This window comes from Rattus norvegicus, chromosome 7 (genome assembly GCF_036323735.1).
Source record: "Rattus norvegicus strain BN/NHsdMcwi chromosome 7, GRCr8, whole genome shotgun sequence".
Lineage (NCBI taxonomy): Eukaryota > Metazoa > Chordata > Mammalia > Rodentia > Muridae > Rattus > Rattus norvegicus.
In genome coordinates this window covers 86,761,437-86,784,619 of record NC_086025.1, presented here as the reverse complement: position 1 = coordinate 86,784,619, position 23,183 = coordinate 86,761,437, and the positions used below count along the sequence as shown (strand labels likewise).

The 23,183-nt window shown below is 40.0% G+C and overlaps 1 protein-coding gene and 1 long non-coding RNA gene across 4 annotated transcripts in view; one reads left to right on the top strand and one right to left on the bottom strand.

Annotated features, from left to right (window-relative positions):
• Positions 1-23,183, top strand: part of Samd12 (sterile alpha motif domain containing 12) — a 295,171-nt gene that overhangs the window by 169,260 nt on the left and 102,728 nt on the right. The window lies entirely within an intron of this gene.
• The window catches only part of LOC120093656 (uncharacterized), a 69,725-nt gene that overhangs the window by 11,260 nt on the left and 35,282 nt on the right, over positions 1-23,183 (bottom strand). For all 3 annotated transcript variants that reach the window (XR_010053794.1, XR_010053795.1, XR_010053796.1), the window contains one exon: positions 9,166-9,280. This is a non-coding gene — a long non-coding RNA (uncharacterized LOC120093656). The remainder of the gene's footprint in view (positions 1-9,165; positions 9,281-23,183) is intronic.

The window sequence follows — 23,183 nt, the reverse complement described above, 5'->3', positions numbered from 1 at the left end:
TGTTCCAGAAGGCCATGAACTTTTGAAACCTCAAAAGCCACAACACTGTGACACACCTCCTCCAACAAGACCACACATCCTAATCCTTCTAAAATAGTGCCAGTAACTGGGGACCAAGCAAAATACATGAACCTGTGGGGACCCCTTTCATTCAAACCACAAATTCCATGGAGAAACAACTACAGTTACAAAATACTAGGTAGCCAGTTGTGCAGGAAAAGGATTTGCATATTCCTTCAACCTACATTGACAGGAAAAACAAAGTCAAATATCCCTACTACAAAACAGGGTAGTTAACAGGAACATGGAAAGAGACATAAATGTAGAGACAGTCAACAAGAAAAGATTTCACAAGGGGCCCATCCTACTTGTGCAGGGAGTGGGATGGGAGAAATATCCTAACATCCCTCTTATTTCCTCTTCCTCCTTCTGTCATCCCGTACTCCACACTAACAGAACTCAACCCAACAAGAAGCAAGAGACAGATGGCCTCCAATGTTTTATATGTAGGTCAGTGTCTAGGAGTACACAGCATGATTGGAAGGGTATAGGATGGAACCAGAGAAATGGAGTATTAAATATGCACTCCTATGTTTTTTAAGCTGTCTTGTAACTTTAAGCAAGTGGGCTTCCAATTGATCGCTATAAAACAATATTACCAATAGTATCCAGGTTTATTAAAAGCATAAAGTGAGACACTGTTCAAATAATGTGTGGAGATCCATTGGCATGTAGGAGATGTCAATTAATGTTCTTTTATCTTGCCCCTAGCTGGTGACAGGTTTTTCACTTGTGGCTGCCTTACAAGTTCCCTAGAATCAGCACCTTTTGTAGAGTATACATACATGATATAGTTAAGAGGTGCCAGGGATTCTTTTCAACAGAGAGTTGTTGGCCCTGAACTCCAGTCCAACTAAGTGATGTGCAAAAGATGTGAATCTTCTTTATTTCTGAAAAGTACCCCCAAATGATTTTCACACACAATAAAGTGTGGGAAACACCGTTCTACAAGTCCATATTTCTAATTGATGCCCACTAGGGTAAAGCATAGGCAAGATTTATCTGTGCTTGGCATCATTAGGTGAAGTTACAGTCCATCAACTCCATGAAGAGGAACTATCAGACCAGGACACTAACAGCCTGCCGTGTGATGTTAGGTCATACTGGTTCTCCATTTTATTGACTTTATTAATACCCAAGGAACAATGTTCCCAGGCTTTTAATTAAAAATCCTCTAATGTCCAGACTTTAATCATTTTCTAGGTTGGATATCAGCTTAAATTTTACCCCTCTTCCCTTCAGAGCAAACTTAATTGACAAAGCAGACAAATGAGATAAAGTTTTTTTCTTCAAGCTTTGTAGAGGAGAATAGGTCAGCAATATGTATAAACAGGAAGAGATCAAAACTTAGGATATTATCCAGTGATTACCCCACTTTAATTAAGGAAAAGTACACAGAGATTCATCAGTAGTCAGGGACAAAACAGAGCTCATGATTTGGATTCTGAGTTGGTTAGGATTTGCCTTGTGCGTCTCAAAATAGGAACAACTTAGGTAAAAGAAAGTTCGACTTGATGCGCATGTAAAACTCCAGCTATAGGCAGAGCAGAAGTTGAGTGACAACTGAATGCCACAGAGTTCTTCAGGACTTGAGCTCCTGCTTGGTTTGGTTCTCCACATCCTGAAATATGGTCCTTGTTTTCGGGTTTCAACATGGAGCTACTGAGAACCCGTGGAGCTGCTGGCTTTTGAAAAAGAACTGTAACTGTCATTTTTAATCACATTAGCCAGGATTTATTCACTTGGCTATAGCATACTCCCAGAGACTGAGCTACGGCACCTCAGAGAACTGTTCCGTGAGGTGGGTGGCAAGTGGAAGCTGTTGCACACCTTCTATGGGCTAACATATTTTTGTGTTTTTTCTGTCTAGTAGGATAGTTATCAGTGGTCTTCCAGACAAGAACACAGATTTCACTCCTAGTAATTTTTTTTAAGAAGAGACGTAATACAGAAAAATTTCAAAACAATCATAAAAGAGTTGACTATCTCAAATCTAGAATATTGTGCAAGCCAGAGTTTATCAGCAGTAGTAAGCTTCTACTTTCTCCAGATCTGCGGTGGAGGAGGGTGGGGGTGAGAAAGGCAAAACCTAGGAGCCATGGCTGCCCAGCAGAACTCAGATTACAGTGGGCTTTTCCTATGGATCTAGTGCCTCACTTTCGCTAAAGCTACCTGAAAGTCCTATGTAACAGGGAGCTTGGGAATTCAGTTCCACACCGAATTGTCAAGGAAAGATAAAATATTCACCTAAAATCCAGCAGATGAAGGACAGTAAACCAAAGTGGTGGATGTGGATAGGCTGCTATTCAAGGATGAACTGGGATATTATCTCTAGATAAAAATGAGAAATCTGAAGAACTTAACTGGACATTTGTCCAGAAATTCAAATAAGATATATTATTATTATAATTTTACTCACAATATTTAAAAGGGGGAAAGCTAAAGGGTGAAAGCAACCAAAATATTGATAAACACAAAAAGATAATATATGCTGTTTGGATACAGTGGAATATTATTCTTCCATAAAATGTGGTGAAATCTCAATACATATTTCAATGTCAGTAAGTGTTGAAAGATTATACTAAGTGAAATAATCCCAGCAGAGACCAGCAAATATTATATGATTATAGTCACAAGAAGGTCCTAGAATGGCCAATTCATAAAAAGACAAGAAGTGGATCAAAAGTCCCAGGGAGCTGTGATAGAGGATCATGGGAAGTCACTGGACACAGAATTTCTGTTGGGAGTGATGAGAAGGTTCTGAAAAGGGAAAGCATGGTGGTTCAATGCATGAGTGCACTTAGTGTCACTGGACTATACCTTGTCATAGATGAGAATAGTGCACTTTACAATGAAATCATTTTAGAAGTTAATCATAAAATTAAAACTATGTCTGTGACTTTCAAACATATGTTCTGATTTAAAACCCTTCATGGAGAGGGTGAATGTTAGGGAAGAAGCAATTGAAGCTAATGGACAAGGCAATGGGATCAAAGTCCATGAGGACTTAAAAACCAAAGTGAAATCTTAGGTTGGTTGCACAGTTGCTTTCTGGTTGAGGAAATAATCACATCCTGAGCAGATGAGAAAGCTCAGCAGGTAAAAAACATTTCCTGTACAAATCTGATGGCCAAAGGAGAGGGCAGACCTGTGAGTTGTCCTTTGACTTCCTCACATGCACCATGGCACAAGTGCATACATGCATACCCTACACACTAATAAGCACTAACATTTAAACTTAAAAGCAACATTTAACAATTCTTTCTAAGACTAGACTTCATGTGACCATGAAATATAAGTTTAAATTAGAATAAAAAGACAAAAGCGAAATCAGAAAACTAGGTGAATTTAGCGGACTCTCCATACAGGGAAGTGTCTGAAGAACTGGAAACAACCTCACAAAAGAATAGGAAATGAGACGCACACCCAGAGGAAACACAAAGGAGGCTCTGAAGAATGGAGATAACCAGGAAGAGGGATGATGTCTAAGCACCATGTTTTCAGAAAGTAGAGGGGAGTCAAGGTATGCTCAACTGTGTCAAGACCAGCCACGAGTGCCATATGCAAGAACTTGAAAGTGGTCCTCAGTCTTTATATACAACTGTGGTAGAGGGTCTTTGGCTGCATTTCTGTGGTAACATTGGGCACAGCCGTCTTTTCTGCCTCTCTCCATTTGCTTGCTGAACACAAGCAATAAGCAAACCCTATTCCCAGAACTACACTGACAACACCGATGATGGAGGCACACAAATTAAGAGGTAAACAAAAAGTCATGTTAATTTCAAGCTCCATTAGAAACACAGGCAGAGAAAAAAAGTCAACATCTGCCAGATAGAAAAGGTCAAAATTAGAAGGGAAAATAACATTTTTGCTGAGATCCTAAGAAGGGCTTGCCAGCACTAAAGACCTAGTAGTATTTGGTTTCTTCTCCTGTTACTTTTGTCAATAATGGAATTTTAAAACAAGCCTTCTTATTTGTGCCTCCTATGATCACACACGTAAGGAGATGGAAGATGGCTGCCTGCTCTCACTAGAAAAGAGACCACACTGTAATTGGGGATAAGCACAGGACCCTATTCCTGAGCTGTCTTCTATTTCTTTTGCATTATACTTTTTTTCTTTTAAAATCTCTAGTAGTGTTTATGACCTTGGCCAGATGTGTAAGTCCACTCTTTTGAAGATTCCATAACATGCATAATCTTTAACATGAGACTGGTATAACGTGTCAGAGAGGCTTCAGCCATTTATGCCTTTGAAGACTGTGTTGTATACCCCAGATCAAGTCCAGGAAATGCACATATGTTCTCTCCTTACTTGCCTTATGTTGATGGGGACAATACACAAATGAAAACAGATACCCCTAATAACTTCTTTTTTCATGTCCTGGCAGTGAGCATTGCAAGTCTTTGATGATGGATGTGTCTTCATTTGTAAATGTAAAGCCATATGTGTTAACTTAGTTTCCTTCCAGGCATTTTGTATTAGGGAGCATGCCATATGGCTTCATAGTGTTCCCTAAACCAGTTTCTTACTGTACTTTGATTTAGTAAATGCAGGAAGAAAATTTACAAAATTTTTTCATCATAACTTTTTGAATAAGGTCAGAGCTTTATTCTGCATGAAGTGTTGGCCTTAGTGCTCTCTCTGGATCTTATGAGTCTATATGTTTTCCCCAAAGTATTAAATTTGAAAAGTCAATCACTAAATACAATCTCATCTATATTCCCTCCTCCCAAAACTAAACAAAAATTTTTTAAAAAACATTTATACTTCAAGAACAATGGATTTCCTTTTTGAGCATAGAAATATAGACATTGCTAAATTATATGGCTGGAATGAACTCCAGGTATTAGTTATAGTACAAGATACTCTAGATTTTAGGAGATTACAGGAGACTCTTAGAAGTAGAACATGGCTTGTGGCCTGTGTTTAATTAAGTGTGACTCATGACACCATACAGGCTGGTACTTAATTGTATTCAGTTCATTCCTTTATTGTATATCATCTTTTACTTTTCTCTAAATGCTTCCTATACTCTGTTCTTGTTTGTTCCGTCTCTGTTGTGAACTCTTTGAGACCTACTAATATCACACAGTAGACACTCAGTGAGTTTCGTATAAACGAGCTCGTGAATAAATGTTGCCATTATGAAAACGATGAGATATAATAAGATGGGACCTGAGAAATCAAGCAGAAATGAACAAAGGAGGGAGTTATTTGGTCTTTTTCTGGAAGATGGCCAAATTTATTAGTGACTTCAATGGATAAAACACAGGCTTAATATTTTTCTCTACTCCTTTTTTTTTTCATTGACTCCAAGGCTCAGAAGACCTCTGAAACACATTATAAAATACGGACAGTTTTACCAAATTCAAACCATGGTACATTAACATACGTATTTTATCCTTATCCCTGGCCTGTACTTCTTAGTTTTCTCAGTCTCTGTTATTATCTTGCAGATGTTATTATCTTTGTCTTCTTTATAACAGCCTATGATAAAGTGATCAAAAATGAGATATTTCGGGGTAGTCTGCATGCAGAATGTCTCTGAGAATAGCACATGGAGTGGGTGACAGGGCTGGTGTCTGGTACAGTAGAAAATGCCAAAGGCGAGAACACTGGCTTTCTGTTCTATGTCTTTTACAGGTCATTCTGTTCAGGAACCTGCATGATTTAAAAACCATCTAAAAAATAAAGCACATTCATGATGACAAAAGTCATTTTGCCAGGTCTCACAGAATTCATGAATCGTTAAAACAGTGTGTTAATGAAGATGTTCACTATAAATATATGCACCATCTCTTTGAGGCAACTGATTAATAAGTCCAGTACAAGTTGCTTTTGACTTGTAGGTATCCATGATTAATACTAGCCAGTGATTCACCCTGTGACCCATTTAATGAGCCTATGGTGGCTAAACGGTTTTGTGTCTGTAGCTTTCAGCCTTGAAGGACCTACCTAACACCCATGGGCATGTTAATCAGATAGAAAGCACTTCAACCTGGAGTGGGTCAAGAGGACCGCTTCTATCGAGATGACTTTCCACATTCTAATTCCACACTTTCAGTGCGGTGTTCACGGATTAGCATCTTGTGTGTTCCAGTCCTCTGCATTTTGCTGTGCTAGCTGTTCTCATTCAGTGGCCCCACAACATTTCCAATGGTTCTTCTTTTCTTCAAAGTCTTCATGTTTGTTTCGAGATTTTATTCTCTCATCAGTCTGTCTGAGCCTGATTTTAATTTGTCATTAGCATTTCATACTTGTTTGTGAAAATGACAAAATAACATTATTAGATAAAGTTACATGGTAGTGGACAGTGGTGGACAACAGTAGTGGACAGTGGTGGTCAGTAGTGGGCAGTGGTGGATAATAGTAGTGGACAGTGGTTGGCAATGGTGGACAACAGTAGTGAACAGTGGTGGACAGTGGTGGACAACAGTAGTGGACAGTGGTGGACAGTGGTGGACAACAGTAGTGGACAGTGGTGGAGAGTAGTGGACAGTGGTCGGCAGTGGTGGACAGTAGTGATGGACAGCAGTGGACAGTAGTAGACAATGGGAAACAGTAGTGGACAACGGTGGACAATAGTGGACAGTAGTGGAGAGTGGTGGACAACAGTACTGAACAGTGGTGGTCAGTGGTGGACAACAGTAGTGGACAGAGGTGGTAGTGGTGGACAATGGTGGAGAGTGGTGTACAGTGGTGGACAATGGTGGACAGTAGTGGACAGTAGTGGACAGTTGGACAATAGTAGTGGACAGTGATGGACAACAGTAGTGGACAATGGTGGACAGTAGTGGAAGCTGTTGGACAATGATAGTGGACAATGGTAGTGGACAATGGTGGACAATGGTAGTGGACAGTGATGGACAACAGTGGACAGTAGTGGACAATGGTGGACAGTAGTAGAAGCTGTGGACAGTGTTGGACAATGGTAATGGACAGTGATGGACAGCAGTAGTGGACAGTGGTGGACAGTGATGGACAAGAGTAGTGGACAGTTTTGGACAGTGTTGGACAATGGTAGTGGACACTGGTGGACAACAGCAGACAGTGGTGGACAGTGATGACAAGAGTAGTGGACAGTGTTGGATAGTGTTGGACAATGGTAGTGGACAGTAGTGGACAATGGTGGTGGACAGTAGTGGACAGTGCTGGACAATGGTGGTGGGCAGTGGTGGAAAACAGTAGTAGACAGTGGTGGAGAATAGTGTGCAATGGTAGTGGACAGTAGTGGCCAACAGTGGACAGTAGTGGACAACAGTAGCGGACAGTGTTGGACAGTGTTGGACAGTGTTGGACAATGATAGTGGACAGTAGTGGACATTGTTGGTGGACAGTAGTGGACAACAGTGAACAGTAATATACAGTGGTGGAAAACAGTAGTGAACAGTGGTCGTCAATGTTGAACAGTAGTGAACAGTGGTCGTCAATGTTGAACAGTAGTGGACAGTGGTGGACAACAGTAGTGGAAAGTGGCCGTCAATGTTGAACAGTAATGGAGAGTGGTGGACAACAGTAGTGGACAGTGTTGGTCAGTGGTGGGCAGTGCTGGACAATAGTAGTGGACAGTGGTGGTCAGTGGTGGACAGTAGTGGAGAGTGGTGGACAACAGTAGTGGAGAGTGGTGGTCAGTGGTGGACAGTAACCCTATTTACCTGTAAGCACAAAATTACAAATGCATACAATTGCTAAAACTCATAAATGCTGGCATGAATTTCTCATAAGCACTTTTATACTGTATAAAGTTAAGCGTAGTTAAGATGTCCTAACCATTGTGCTCTGCAGAGGATGAACATTTGCCTCCTTATAGAGTCAGCATGTAATCTCAAAAGTATGCACCTTTTAAATGTGTACTCTCTACCAGTAATATAGAACATTTACAATTTTAAAACTGATTGTGGAAGTCACCTCCATGGTAATCCCTTGACCCACTGACTCTGCAGCTCTTTCATGCATTAGAGAGGCCTGAAGGCCTCTTTGGAACATGGATTATTGAATCCCCGATGTAGTAGGTCTACAGAGGAACTTGTAAAATTTTACTTTGAGCAAGATTGATTCTAGTACTCATAACCTAGGGCACATACTTAAAAGCACTGTAATATGGGGCCTGTGGGGTGGCTCAGTGGGTAAAGATGCTTCCTGCCTATTCTGACAAACTGAGTCTGCATGTGTAGAATAAACTATACTGCTTTGAAATTCTTGTGTACTGTTTTTAATTTTCCTTTATTCTGGGGAATTATACATATATGCAATGAAATACATTCATATCTACTTCCTATTTCCCTCTAGACTTCTCCCAACTCCTACACCTCCAATTTTTTATGAGAGTTTTCTTTTCTTTTTTGAATCTAACTTTCTGCGCTCGCTCCCCCTCCCCCCCCCCTCTCTCTCTCTCTCTCTCTCTGATGATCCTTGCAGATGGGGGTGCAGAAAGGGTGGAACAACCAGAGGTGGTATGTGATTATGAGGAAGTAGTGTCTTTTGGATACAACCGAGGAGTGGCGTGTACATACCCATAGCGTTTGTGATACCATGCACAAGACATGGGTAAGCCTAAAACTAGGCCAAACTTCAACATGGAGAAAGCATTTCGACATAAACATCTATCACTAGCTCAGGAGTTATTGGCAATTATTAGCTTCTAAGAGAGAAAAGTCATTTTCTTTAAAAGTATAGCTGATAGGCTGTACATGCACCTGCAGTAAACCACACAGCCAATAAATATTTGAGCAGCACAAACGGGCCTCGATGGAGCAAAAAGGGGCACCTGAAGTTGGATAGTAAAGCATCTTAGAGTTTCTATCCTTATGGTAAAACACCACTATTGAAAGCCACTTGGAGAGGAGAGGATTTAGTTCATTTCCACTTCTAAATTACAGTTCATCATTGAAGGGAGTTAGGACAGAAACTCAGGCCAAGGAAGTAACATGGGATCCGGAGCTAACTGATTCAGAAGCCATAGAGAGGGATACATACGAGCTTATTCCTCATGGTTAGCTAGGCCTGCTTTCCCCAGGACAAGGGTAGCACTACCCACAGTGAGCTGGATCATCTTACATCAATCCTTAATAGAGAAAAAAAAAAAAAACATCACAGACTTACCACAAGCCAATCTGGTAGGAGCATTTTCTTAATTACGGTTCCTTCTTCCAAAATGACACAAGTTTGTTTCAAGTTGACATAAACTTTAGTCTGCACAATAGAGAAGCAGGGGGATCTGGAAAAAGTTATGGAGGGGATACATAGGATCAAAACACATTGTGTGAAATTTTCAAACAACTAATAAAAATAAAATAAGCATTTTAAAATAGGCAATGATGTTTCTTAAAGATTCATCACTAAAGTAGCTCCTTCTCTCCAATCCTTCCCATGATGCCCCACGTCACATTACATGGAATTAAACACAAAGATAAAATAGAAGCATTAAACCAAATGTTCATGTTTCTGAGCAATCATGTTTATTAAAGAGAATTTTTGGAGTCAGTTAATCGTACAAAATAAACTTTGCCTGAAGAGTACCCACAATCTAAAAATAATCCCCACCTATATTCTTATGTATACTTGTATAATTTGTTTATTTAATAATTATCATTCATTAAGTATATCTCTGCTTAATATTATGTTGTGCATTTAGTAATCACTTATTCAGACAGCCTAAATACCTGGCAATGCCAATTTTCTTGTTACTACAAATACCAGCGGTATAAACATTTCATCCCTAATCTCTGTGAACCTGGCTTATCATGTTTCTAAGGTTGGTTCCTAACCAGGCACTCTTACTAAAAGCATGTGGGAGAAAATGAGGCAAATACTACAGTAAGTAGCTAGAAATACTTATAAAAGTGGTTATGCTTAGAAATCAGGTCAGTGATGAGCAGACAAATTCTATTTTCTGCTGTGACTATATTTGACTCGTTCTATTTATGCATTATGATGATTTAAAATAAATGCTATATTATAAAAATTATATGATTTCTTCCAAGGACATAATTATATTCTCCAAGAAAATAAATATGAAAAATTTAAAGAATCCATATTGTACTTATTTAAACAAACAACTCTTCTGACATTTCTGACAGTTGACTGTCTTCTCCTGAGTGGAGATAGAACTATTCTGTGACAGTATCTGCCAAAGTGCTCTTTCTTTCTTATTTCCTTGGTATTTCTAAGTATAGATACAATTTTAGTTTGCATTATTTTAGCAATGAGGCTGAATTGTACTTGACTTTTATTTACTGGCCATTTATACTTCTTCTTTTGCCTGTTGAAATGGCCATCTCAAAGCTGGTACATATGGTGTGTGTATGCTGTCCCTGTGTCATTAGAAGGAGATGTGCTTATATACATGCTATGAGCATGGTATGAACCCTTAGGTAGCTCCCCTTCCATAATGATCATCAAACCCCAATGACATTATTTTGCATATTCTAATAATAAGTTGCAGTATAAAATTACAGGTGTGTACCTGATACTGACCTCGGGGTTTTTTCTGAGAACTTAAATTAGTCATAAAAGCAATTATAAAAAAAAAAAAAGCATTCCAGTTACAGATTGAATAATGAAAGGTTGAAGATAGTAAATTCATGGCTTTGAAAAATACCACATTCTTCTGAGTGCTATCATGGGGAGTTTACCAATGCATTACCATTTCATAGCAGACATCATGTTTAATATACCTGTATTAACTAATAATAGTTTACTAGTCTCTGTATCTCTTTATCATATAAACAACTTTATATGTAGGTCCCTATGTGTATATGATTGATAGATTGATATGACATAAAGTCAACACATAACGTGGTAAGACTAGGTTGAGTACAGTGATAATACTAACACTCAGTGGCTGAGACAGGGGAATCCTATGTATGAAGCCACCCTGAGCTACATAGCAAAAGCTTGCATCGGTACATCGGTCTTAGTAATTTTTCTTATTATGCGGGCACAGTACCTGATGAGGGTTTAATTTTGGCCTACAGTCCTAGAGATACACTCCATCATGGCAGAAAAGGTATGGGAGCCAAAGCAGGAAGTAGCTGACCATATTTCATGCTGCTGTCGTCAGGAAGCAGTGATGAGTGCTATAGTGTTCAGCTTGTTATTTTTTTTTTCTTTCATTATCAATTAGGTTTATCTTCCCATCTCAATTGACCTAATCTACAAAATCCTTCCTAAACATCTCCAAGATCATTCTATTACCTGTTAAATTGGCGATCAATATAAGCTAACATACAGTCTAAAAAAGAAACATGAAATGGCAAATGGGTGTATTTGAAACTAGAATTGTATCCTGTTCAAAGATCTGTATTGTTTTTTATAGCATATTGGTATTCCAGATATAAAACAGTGCCAACCATGAGTTTGGTGGTATTGTTGAATAGATGAGGAAGAAGTAACTGAATGAACCAACATTTGATACATAGACCTCAAGACTGCCCTTATCTTACGGTGTAGGATAACATAAGACTGCAAATGCTTTCTGATTCTGAGGATGATAAATGCATCATAAAGGTGAAACAGAGTGGAAGAACAGTGGGCAAGTCTTGCTGAACCTTGCCTTGGTTAAGGAAGAGCTAAGTCTTTCTCTCTACCAGTAGCTATTGAGCACCAACTCTGTGCTCAAAACTTGAGTCCTGAGATCCATGAGGGCCAATGAGCCCTTGTGAAATTTACACTCCACTGAGGATGAGAGAGCAAGAGCAAGAGAAAGCGAGAGAGAGCAAGAGAGAGCGAGAGAGAGCGGAGAGAGCGAGAGAGAGAGAGGGGGGGGGAGCATGGGTGTTCAATCAAACATTCTTTCATAAGTGGGAAATTACAGAGTTTGCTGTGTGTTCGTCATAAGGCTGAGATTTACCTGGCCAGGAGGCTCAACATTATTTTTTCCTTGGGGTGGAGATAAAATACAGCTATAACTGGAGCCAAAATGGGCATTTTGAATACAAGTTTTAACAAACATAAGTAAAGTCATTGTGTTTTAGAAAAAGATACACAGGAGAGGAAGCACAGGGAAGACTTAGAGAGAGGTAGGGAGAAGCTGAAGAGATTTTTTGCATCTTTTTTGAAGATAATTCCCCCACTGACCTTCAGCCTCTTTTCCAGCTACTTGAGCTTGATAAAACCTTCCCAGTGAATATATTGCCGAGTCTTCATGCATTCGTCCTTGCTCCATAAATGGCTTATTGAAAACCTTAAATTCTGATCATTTCCTGGACTCCTTCCTTCCTCCTGTTAGCAGTGTGTTGAATTCATTAGGAGCAAGATCTGTCTTGTATTTCAATGACTCTCCTTAGGGCCTACCCTGGTGCAAACTGCATAGTAAATACTAAATGACATCTAGGATTGCAATGGCCCTTAGTGAGCAGCCTCTTGTGTGCTGGGGTTTAACGTATTTTCTCACCAAGGCTTTTATTTAATAAAAATTGCTGTGAACTTAAAGTACTAAATTGAGTCTCCAGCATTTGGCACTTTCATGTGTAGAATTAAACACCTTCATTACCATTGATATTTGAAGTTTTGAGGGTTCTTTTGGGCCATAATTCCATTTTCAAGTAAAGTACAATATCAATTCATTCATATCTTCAAAGCATCTCAGATATATAATGATAAAAAATATGATTTATACATATTGAATTTCTGTGAGGGATGGAGTTTTCTGATGGATATGAGAAAAATAAGTAAGTACAGATATTAAATGAATGTATAAAATACACACTCAACAATAAACTACAGTTCAAACAACAAAGCGTTAACTTAGAACTTTGCCCTTGTAATGCAGCTGATTAGAAGAATCCAATACCCTTTTTATCTCATATTATGTTGTATCTAATTGACAGAGAACTCCATGTGATCCAGTAAGTCAGTAAGCAGGAAGCTGGCAAGCTCCACTCCTCCTATATCAAGATCACTTGTTATACCATTTCCCCAATTGTCAAATTTAAAAAAAATTGTTTTTCTTCTCTAACTGCCAACATAGCAAAATAAACCTGGGTTTTCCCTTCTTACTTTCTTGTATCATTAGGTAATAAAGTTCCTGCATTCCCTAAACTTTGCTAGCAATTCTGTTGACAGCACACAAGGACAAGGGTGAAATGGATAAGTCTTCTCTAACTAGATGAGTCCATAAACACTTATTTTTAAAATATTTTTAGCTAGATTATCATCTCAAAGTCCCACCTGCTACAGAACAAGCATATAACAGAAGAAAAAAATAGTACACGTGCCACCTGTGGTTCTGTGACCCTACATGATTGGGTTTTGTATTTTCTGTTTATTTATAATACATAAAAGATCATGTTCATAGTTCACATAATACCTACTTTAATTTTAACGTTATCTTTTTCGTTTCCTCTTACCTTTATTGACCAGTTTAGTTCTGTTTATGCCAGTTACTTGGTGCTTTGTACATCGTGGTTTTTATCTATGGGCCTATTCATAAATTATTAATGCCACACGGGGAAGAAATTCCAACAGAAACAAGTCCTCCTGACATGTAAGCACTGGTAATTTCTGCTGAGCTCCACAGTGCATGAAGCAGACCAAGGTCTGCCCATGAAGAACGCCAGCGAAGCGACTCTTCCACTGGTGAAGCAATTAACTTTATGTTCCATTTGCTGACGGTGTTGAGCGCCTAAGCTGATCGTGTTTGCAAAAGCCCACGTCAATCTTTTCGGCTTGCTCAGCTCATGGGTAAGTAAGGATGTACAGCTAGGCTCTGGAGCTTTTGGGTAGAAAGAAAAAGATTTACACTCAACGAACAAGAAAATGGCATTCCTGGCTATCAGTCTGGAAGGAAGGGTTTATCTGGTAGGCCATGGCAGGCGCCCTGCCTGTGTCCCTAAATGTCTGTTCATGCCTCATTGCTAAGTGTCTTCCCCACCTGATGCGACAGGTAGGTGGGTCTTACATGACAGCAGTCCACTCTTTGGCTCGGAAGCAAAGCTAAACAAAATCAGGGGCCAGGTCTCTTAAGCTGAGTTGTGCTAAATATTTTAGTGTATACTTCTTACTACTGCGAGGCTATGTCCTCAGTGCTGATGTTGTGGGTGGCAATGGTCTGGTAGAGCAGGGCTCTGCTGGAAGACTTGGTAGGGAGCACACGTTTCCCACAGATACTCCATGCCCCTCTGTTCTCTCCAGTTTTTATCTAGCCACAAGAAACTGGGTTTTTCAACAGCTTGTGCAGGGAAATGAGGTTGCTTGGAAGAATAGGCTTTTAGCCCGGGGTAGAGGACAAGGCTTTGAGACCCACGAGCTGACTGTACATTTGGACATTTGGCAATTCACATCTTCAGCTCCCTTGAGCAACATACATCTGGCTCCAATTTTCACTAGCTACAAAAAAAATTGAAAATAAAAAATGTAAAAGACAGGAAAACAAACAAACAAAAAACCCTTATCAGCTAGTACAATCCTAACTAAGTTGTAATTTTCATGAGAATAAATCAATGAGGAAAACCATGTTCTTAAAACTAAATGGAAAGTGTTTTTTCTGCCTTTTGTTTTCAACTTTAAACACATTATATCCATTGATCGCAAGTATTGATTAATGCCCGTTCTTTGCGGTGATCCATGTGAGAGAGGTAGACGTTTCCTGGTCCTCCAGAAGGTGAGCATAAGGATAACACTGCTTACAGTTAACTTGACTCACCCAAGCCGACTGCGTGAAAAGCCCACAGCCTGAGCACATACACCAGTTCGTCTTTCTGAGATATCCCCCTGCTCCAAACTTCAGCACCTCGGGTGTATAATGAAGCAACTCGGGGAAAATCTGTAACATACTTGAGAACATTCATCCAGGATCTGCTTCTGGTCCCTATGAGGTCTCAGGGCTGCTGCTGAATGTGGCTTAGTTTCCCACACGCCGTGAATAAATGAATCAGGCCTTATTTGCAATGTTTGTGGGTTTGGGATTTGTTTTGGTTTTGGTTGTTTTGTTGTTGTTGTTGTTGTTAACAAAGTGAAGACAAAGCTTAGTCCGGCTGAAGAGGTGCAGTATGCTGGGAGCTATCATGAGGGGGAACGTGGATTTTGTTGTTACTGTTTTTCTGCCTGTCTGTCTGACTATCTCTCACTCTCTGTGTGTGTGTGTGTGTGTGTGTGTGTGTGTGTGTGTGTGTGTGTGTGTGTGTGTGTGTGTGTGTTATCCAGGATCCAGGATCAAACCCAGGGCCTGGTACCTTGTACATGCTTAAGCAGGGACACTGCCCCAGACCTACATCTCCGCGCCTGAACACAGCCGTTTTTTCATCCAAGGATTCCAAAATATGTTTTGCTAGATTTGTCCAAAACCCTTGATTCTGGCATGCTGTCATTTATACTAAGCCACAGAATTCAGTGTCTAAAGTATCACCCTGTAGCTTTTTTTTCTCTCGCAGTTTACAGATCCATTTTCAGGACTCGGATGGGAAGGCACTCAGATGCCTACTTCTGCCAGGTGATGCAGGAGCTTGCCTGTGTCCAATTGCCAAGTGCCTAACGACTTGTGAGCCACGTGTCGGTGGCTCACTGTGGACCTGATACAGTCCCAGAGCTTTGCCTTTGTGGCTGAAGCCAGGCAAACACACAACAGTTTGCACAGATCTAGGTCCTCCAAGCATTTTCCTCCAATGCAAGAAAAAAAGACAGAGATTTTTTTTTTCTGGGAGGTAAATTGCTATGGATGGCCATAGAGAAGCTCCAGGGTGTTAGTTAAATAGTTCCGCACAGGGGACACTCAGAAACCAGACCTCTGAAACATCAGCCAGCTGTTGGAAACTCTCATGATTTGGTTTCATTAAAGATACCAACAAATAATTAAGAGAGAAGGGGAATTCTGTGGTGCATTCCCTGGAGACTGTGATTAATAAGTGACTTTGCATGGCTTTCTTTTTCCACTTCCTGTTTTTTTCTCTTATAAAAAGAAAACAAACTATTCACTAAATGGTGGATATAAACAGGATGGAAAAACCTGAGTATCCTACGCTATTTATGAGCTGACCCCAGTAATTCTGCTATTTTTCTCACACACATTCATTAGACCTGACTTCCCTGCAGACCCTGGAACTCTGTTCCTCTAGACAGCCAAAGGATAGCACTGTAAGCATACTGAAGAGGGGCTGCAGAGTGGTTCAGAACATGGGCTGCACCAAACTCAGACCACATTGCTGGTGCCAACAAGTGCATGCTAACAGGAACCTGATACAGCTGTCTCCTAAGAGGCTCTGCCAGAGCATAACAAATACAGAGGTGGATGCTCACAGCCAACCATTGAACTGAGAATGGGGACCCCAATAGAGGAGTTAGAGAAAGGATTGAAGGAGCTGAAGGGGCTTGCAACCTCATAAGAACAACAGTACAGCCAACCTGAGCTCCGAGGGACTAAACCACCATCCAAAGAGTACACATGGACAGACGCATGGCTCTAGCTGCATCTGTAGTAGAGGGTGGCCTTGTTGGGCATCAGTGGGAGGAGAAGCCCTTGGTCCTGCCAAGGCTCAATGCCCCAGTGTTGGGGAATGTCAAGGCAGGGAGGCAGGAAGGAGTGGGTAGGTGGGTGGGGGAACACCCTCATAGAAGCAAGGGGAGGTAGGTGGGATGGGGTTTATGGGTGGGAAACCGGGAAAGGGGATGAAATGTAAATGAAAAAATATCCAATTAAAAAATAACTGGAAAAAAAAAGAACATAGGCTTCAAATCCCAGCACCCACATAGCAGCTTACAACCCTCTGTAACTTCCAGTTCCAGGGAATCTGACATCCTCACACTGACATACATGCAGCCAAAACATCAATCAATAATATAAATAAGTAAACTATTTTTTAAAAAAGAGTATTGAAGGGGAGGAAGTGGTCAAGAGTGGGTAATGTGGTGTACTAACCTTAAACAGGGGTTCTCAAGCTGTGGGCCCCAAACCTTACAGCATCCCATATCAGATATCCTTCATATTAGATATCTACATTATTATTTATAATAGCAACAAAATTACACTTAGGAAGTAGCAACAAAATTAATTTTAGGGTGGGGGTGTCACCAAAACGTGAAGAACTGTATTAAGGGGTTGCAGCATTAGGAAGGTTGAGAATTACTAGCCTAATTTGGTGGGGGGAGAAGAGTGTGTACATAAAGTGATGTCTTATTTGTCATCACCTCTAGAGCAAACACAATGGGACTGTCACAAATAGAAAAAGATTTAAGGAGTTGGTGCTGAGGCCTGTACACAATTAAACCGAATTATAAACTTAAGCCAGTGTTCCTGCCAAGCTGCTTATGAAAATAATGAGGCTGGTGAAGAAAGGAGGAAGGCAAGAGGTGGGGAGTTAGTTTGGTTAAAATGCTCTTTCTCCAGGATGACACAGAACAAAAGGAGAGCTCTATGACCACACATTTGATAAACAAAGACAGTGAGGAACCAAAAGTCACTGGGAAAAAAATACTAAAATAAAGTATCTTCCCTCTCTGTAGTTATAGAAATCTTGAATTAAGTTTTCTGTATAAGCAAAGTCTAAATAGTTGCCACAATTTCTCATTGAAAATGTACTTCTCCCTCTGAACTTGACTGTTTTCACATGTTGAGCTTACTAAATAGTAATTAACTTGAATTAAGGGAAGAATACCGATGAGAACATTGTATCCTTTAACTATAAGTAACATTACCTCATTGAGTAGTGTAGTCTGAACATGAAGCAACTAAACAGTGATGTTTGGAGGAACCCATGTGGCCATGTTGCAGGTAAACATATGCAGGTTAGCTTTTCTCAAGGGAACTCTCTGAGGCCAACTGGTTTGTGAGCACCGTCTACTCTACCCTTTGGTTACAAGAGGGTTTCAATACACTACAGTTGGTATAAGGTGTAGCCTAATACTCTCTCTTTTTAAAATATTTATTTAGTTATTATGTACACATCATATGCCTTTCTGCCTATATGTATGTCTTCAGGCCAGAGAGGGCACTAGACCTGATTACAGATGGTTGTGAGCCACCATATGGTTGCTGGGAATTGAACTCAGGACCTCTAAAAGATCAGACAGATAGTTCTTCTTAACCGCGGAGCCACCTCTCCAGCCTAGCCTAATACTCTCTTAAACTCACAGCTACTTTATCCACTTGAGGATTCCTGAGTATCATTGATTCTAAAATTTGGAGACCATGACTGCCTTCCAAAAGTCATAAAAATAATACAAATGTGACCCATTTTCCTCTCTGGATTTCCCATTAAATTTTCTTAAACTCAAATTGACTTTTTTTTTTAAGCTTTGGTCTCAGATGCCATGCTGTTACATAAGGGCTATAATTTTTACTTAGCTGATCCCTGGCAAGCTGCTAAGTCATTTAATCTTGCTTATTTGAGTTCTTTACTATGGAAAAATGCCCCCTTAGCCCTTCCATTTGATCACAGAAACAGGCAAGACCAAAGAAATTCAGAAGATCTGACACCTCACTTCAATGAATAATTTTGAAAATTTACTTCTTTCTGATTACAGCTATATTAAGAATCCAATTCCTTATACTTAGTATCTCAAAGGAAACAGACAGGCAACCTCAAATTGCTGCTAGAGACTTAATAAAGAGTAGTTGAAAATTATTTGAGACCACAGTGTTTAAAACTGTATCCTCTCAGAGAGTTGACACAGGGAGTGTGGGGTGTGCGCGCGCATGTGTGTGTGTGAGTGTGTGTGTGTGTGTGTATGTGTGTATCAAGAATTACAAAGATGAAGAAGTCAGCTTGGCAGTTCAGATTCCATTTAGCATCCGGCAATGTAAGAAACCAGCACAAATGACTGGTCCATCATGCCTATGTAATGCTTACATGCTTAGACCATCTAGACTTCAGTGAATGCAAGGAAAGTTACTGTTGTTTATCACAGTCTCTCAGAGAACGAAGACTTGCTGAACACTGCATAGGCCTTTCCTATCGTTCACATTATATAAGGAAAACAGAAGGACTGACTGCTGTCATTTTGACCAGGTGCTAACAGAGAAAGGATTTGCCAAGGCTGCTTCGGGAGGACAGTGGCTTGATCTTGAGAGTGTCTTTCTTCCGATCTATCAATTAAGAAAAGAGCAGAGCCAGTTGTGATGTATTAGAGAGTTCTGCAATGGATCACCCTGAAAATTGTATATTGGCAAGAGTAATTCAAGTTGCCAGGAATCCAAAGCTTGCCTTGTGACATCCCGAGAAGTCTGATGGTGTGTGACTGGTTTACTCTGTTAAATGAAACCACTGAAATGACTGTCATGAGGTGATTAATAAAGTGCATAAATCTTAACTATGGAGAGGGAAGAAGATGAATTGATGCATACACATATTGGAAATGCAATGAAACCAAATTGAAGCTACCAGGATTTGCTAATATATAACAGAAAAACAATAACGTGTTTATTGTTCCCCACTGCCTTGCTTGGTTGCTCTTATTTTAGAAGTGTCCGGTGAGACATATTCTGTGCATTTTTTTCATTATTCTAGCATGGAAATTCTGACAATGTGAGAAAGTCATGATGACGTCATGTAAAAGTGCACCTGGTATTTCTCCCTTATTATTTATTTCCTTCATGTTGGTGGTGATTTTAAAAGTAAAGGATTGGTTCACCTTCCCACAAAGCCATTATTGAATACTATTTGTAATCGCATACAAAGTTTTGGTAGTTTTCGAAGTAATTAGAACCATAGAGCAAATAAACACTAAATGGGCTCTCATCTCTGAAGTTATTTTTTTTCAAACTAAATAGCCCTGCTTCTGTGATAATTATATACGAGTCATTATAAAATTAAAAATCATTTTAAGTGAATGGATGCTTTTTTATATAAAGTATTTGTTTCTTGCTAATTATTGTGAGCTAATTATAGTTTATGATGGTCTTCAAGAGCTCTGAAATCATTGCCTTGAAGTCCTGGTCTCCAGTGTTTGCAAGCTTCAATTCCAGAAGGGAAAAAATACGATGATGAATTGGGAGATCGCAGGGCAAACAAAATGAGATTCTTCGTGACTTTGAGAAGGATCAGTTTTCTGGAGACTGTTACTGACGTTTATGTGCAGGCTGAGTTAGTGGAGGCCGGAAGAACATACAAGAGCATGACTGTAGGCTGGCAAGATGGCTCAATGGTTCACTGCATGTTTCGTTCTTTCACAGGACTCAAGTTCAGTTCCCAGTTCCCCCATTAGGCACCTTATAATAACAGCTTGTAACACAGCACCAGGGGATCTGCCAGTCTCTTCTGGCTTCTTGGGCAGCAACTGTACCCATGTGCACATATGCTCACTCATACACACATATGATACATATGTGCAGATGATTAAAAATAAAAATAAGTTTAAAAGTTTTTTGTTCCTATGGCCATGGCTTTCATTGTGTTTGCACTCTGGACACACTCTGTTTTGCACTGTGGCCCGTGGCATTTGACTTGGCTGTCTCTGAGCCTCTGTTTTCGCATTTGTAAAATTGATGTGAGAATACCTTTCAGCATTATTATTTTTGATTATTTGGTTATTATAGGTAATGTCTATAATTCTTTAATCTAAAAACAGTTACCATAGTTACTAGCTATTATTATCACTAATTAGTATCCCTTCCAGTGTTATTTTTAGGATACAAAAAAACCCTAACTACCTTCAGAGCCACCTAACATCAAAACAATTGTGGACATCTTGTGACATTGTTGCCCTCCCTCCTCGATGGGAACTCTGTACTTACCAAGAGCACAGGGTTAAATTAAATCATAAAAGAGGAAGTTTGATGTGTCCTTTTCCTATTGTTACAGACTGACATTTGATTATGTGTGGGTAGAAAGTGTGACAGTTTGGGCCACAAGAAGCAACAGATTGTAGACATTCCAGTTGCTCACTAAATCATGACAGTCCACCGTCCCAGGCCCTCTCCAGGACAAGTGGAAAATAAATGGGAGGTAAACTGTGATCAAAGCAAACCAAAGCACCAAACAATTAGAAAAGCCCCTGGCGAGCCACCTCATAAATGTCCCCTTTCCTCTCGTCTCCCGTTTCTTTACAACAAAAGGGTGCCATGAGTTATGTGGGTTAGCCAGCAACGCACACCAGGTGTTCCTGTCAGGAAGCAGAGATGATGAATACCAAGTCCATGGCTCCCTCTAACAGCCAGCACTATCACAACGGCTGTCATCAATAAACTATTCCTCTTGCTCTCCTAGCTCCTTGAGCCAACTTCGTGTTATTCGTTTTGCAGTTGGTCCAAGGTACATTCTTCTTGAGTCAGTTCCTTGGTTCTAGGTATTAGAGATTGCTGGCTCTTTTTTCATTCCTTTTTATGTTTTTATTTATTTTAATAATGTTTTTTAATATTTAAAATTAACTTTTAGAATACCCAACCTCCTTTGTTCTCTCTAAAATGCATGGCCTCTGTTTCTCTAATTGTTGTTACACTACACACACACACACACACACACACACACACACTGCATATTTCAGGCACAGAATGCCTTGCACGTGTTATCTAATTAATTTTTTAACCAACGATTCAGTTTTACAGCTGCTGAAACATGTGTTGGGTCATCCAGATTGTAAGGGCTTCAGGGAGACTTGCAGGGATAAGACAGGCTCTGTGTGTGTGTGTGTGTGTGTGTGTGTGTGTACGTGCATGCGCATTGGGAGCGTTCTAGTCTTTTTCACCATGATGACCTAAGATTTCTGGTTTTGGATGAATTCCCATGACAGAGAAATAAATCTTTTTTCCTGTTTTTTGGGGTATTGTGTGAGTGTGTGTGTGTGTGTGTGTGTGTGTGTGTGTGTGTGTGTGTGTGTGTTTAGTTGGTTTGTTTTGTTTTTGTTTAAGAACACAAAATAAATTTTACTCTTTAAATAATACAGGATTTTTTAAGATGTAATTTGAAGAATACTACATGAAAAAGTAAAAAAAAAATTATCACAAGAATACTAAGTGATATTTTACTCAAAATAATAAACTAGAAATTTACTAAAATAAAACCTATTTGTATTTTAAACTAAATAAGTTTTTGGTTTAGTTTGGTGTATATTTTAAATGTATTGTTTTAACTTTTTCATACATGTGTGTGTTGTATACTGAGCGCATACTTCCTCATACTTCTCTACCCTCCCTTAAAATAGCCTAAATCCTGGTTTTCAGTGTAGATGGTCACTGTCTACACTGAAAGTTCATCTTTGTGTCCTTAGCCTGGCTCAGCCCATTCAGAATAGAATCTGCCTGGTTGTATGTGAATGGGTGTCAACCAAGAAACACAAAGCTGGAGACCGCCCTGCTTCCTGTTTCTGTTTCTCAGTTCTCTCAGTACTCAGAGCTTTCGGGTCCCACTACCCAGGATTCCCAATTAACATGAACGTTGGCTACCCTGCCAGCTTATGACACAGTCTTAGGGGTAACAGAAGAAAATGTTCCCATCCCAGTAGACACAGGGAGTGGTAGTCTTACTTAGCTTTTATTAGTTCTTTTTTTTTTCTTTGCTTTTTTTTTTTATTAACTTGAGTATTTCTTATATACATTTCGAGTGTTATTCCCTTTCCCGGTATCCGGACAAACATCCCCCTCCCCCCTCCCCTTCCTTTTGGGTGTTCCCCTCCCAACCCTCCCCCCATTGCCGCCCTCCCCCCACCAGTCTAGTTCACTGGGGGTTCAGTCTTAGCAGGACCCAGGGCTTCCCCTTCCACTGGTGCTCTTACTAGGATATTCATTGCTACCTATGGGGTCAGAGTCCAGGGTCAATCCATGTATAGTCTTTAGGTAGTGGCTTAGTCCCTGGAAGCTCTGGTTGCTTGACATTGTTGTACTTTTGGGGTCTCGAGCCCCTTCAAGATCTTCCAGTTCTTTCTCTGATTCCTTCAACGGGGGTCCTATTCTCAGTTCAGTGGTTTGCTGCTGGCATTCGCCTCTGTATTTCCTGTATTCTGGCTGTGTCTCTCAGGAGCGATCTACATCCGGCTCCTGTCGGTCTGCACTTCTTTGCTTCATCCATCTTGTCTAATTGGGTGGCTCTATATGTATGGGCCACATGTGGGGCAGGCTCTGAATGGGTGTTCCTTCAGTCTCTGTTTTAATCTTTGCCTCTCTCTTCCCTGCCAAGGGTATTCTTGTTCCCCTTTTAAAGAAGGAGTGAAGCATTCACATTTTGATCATCCGTCTTGAGTTTCATTTGTTCTAG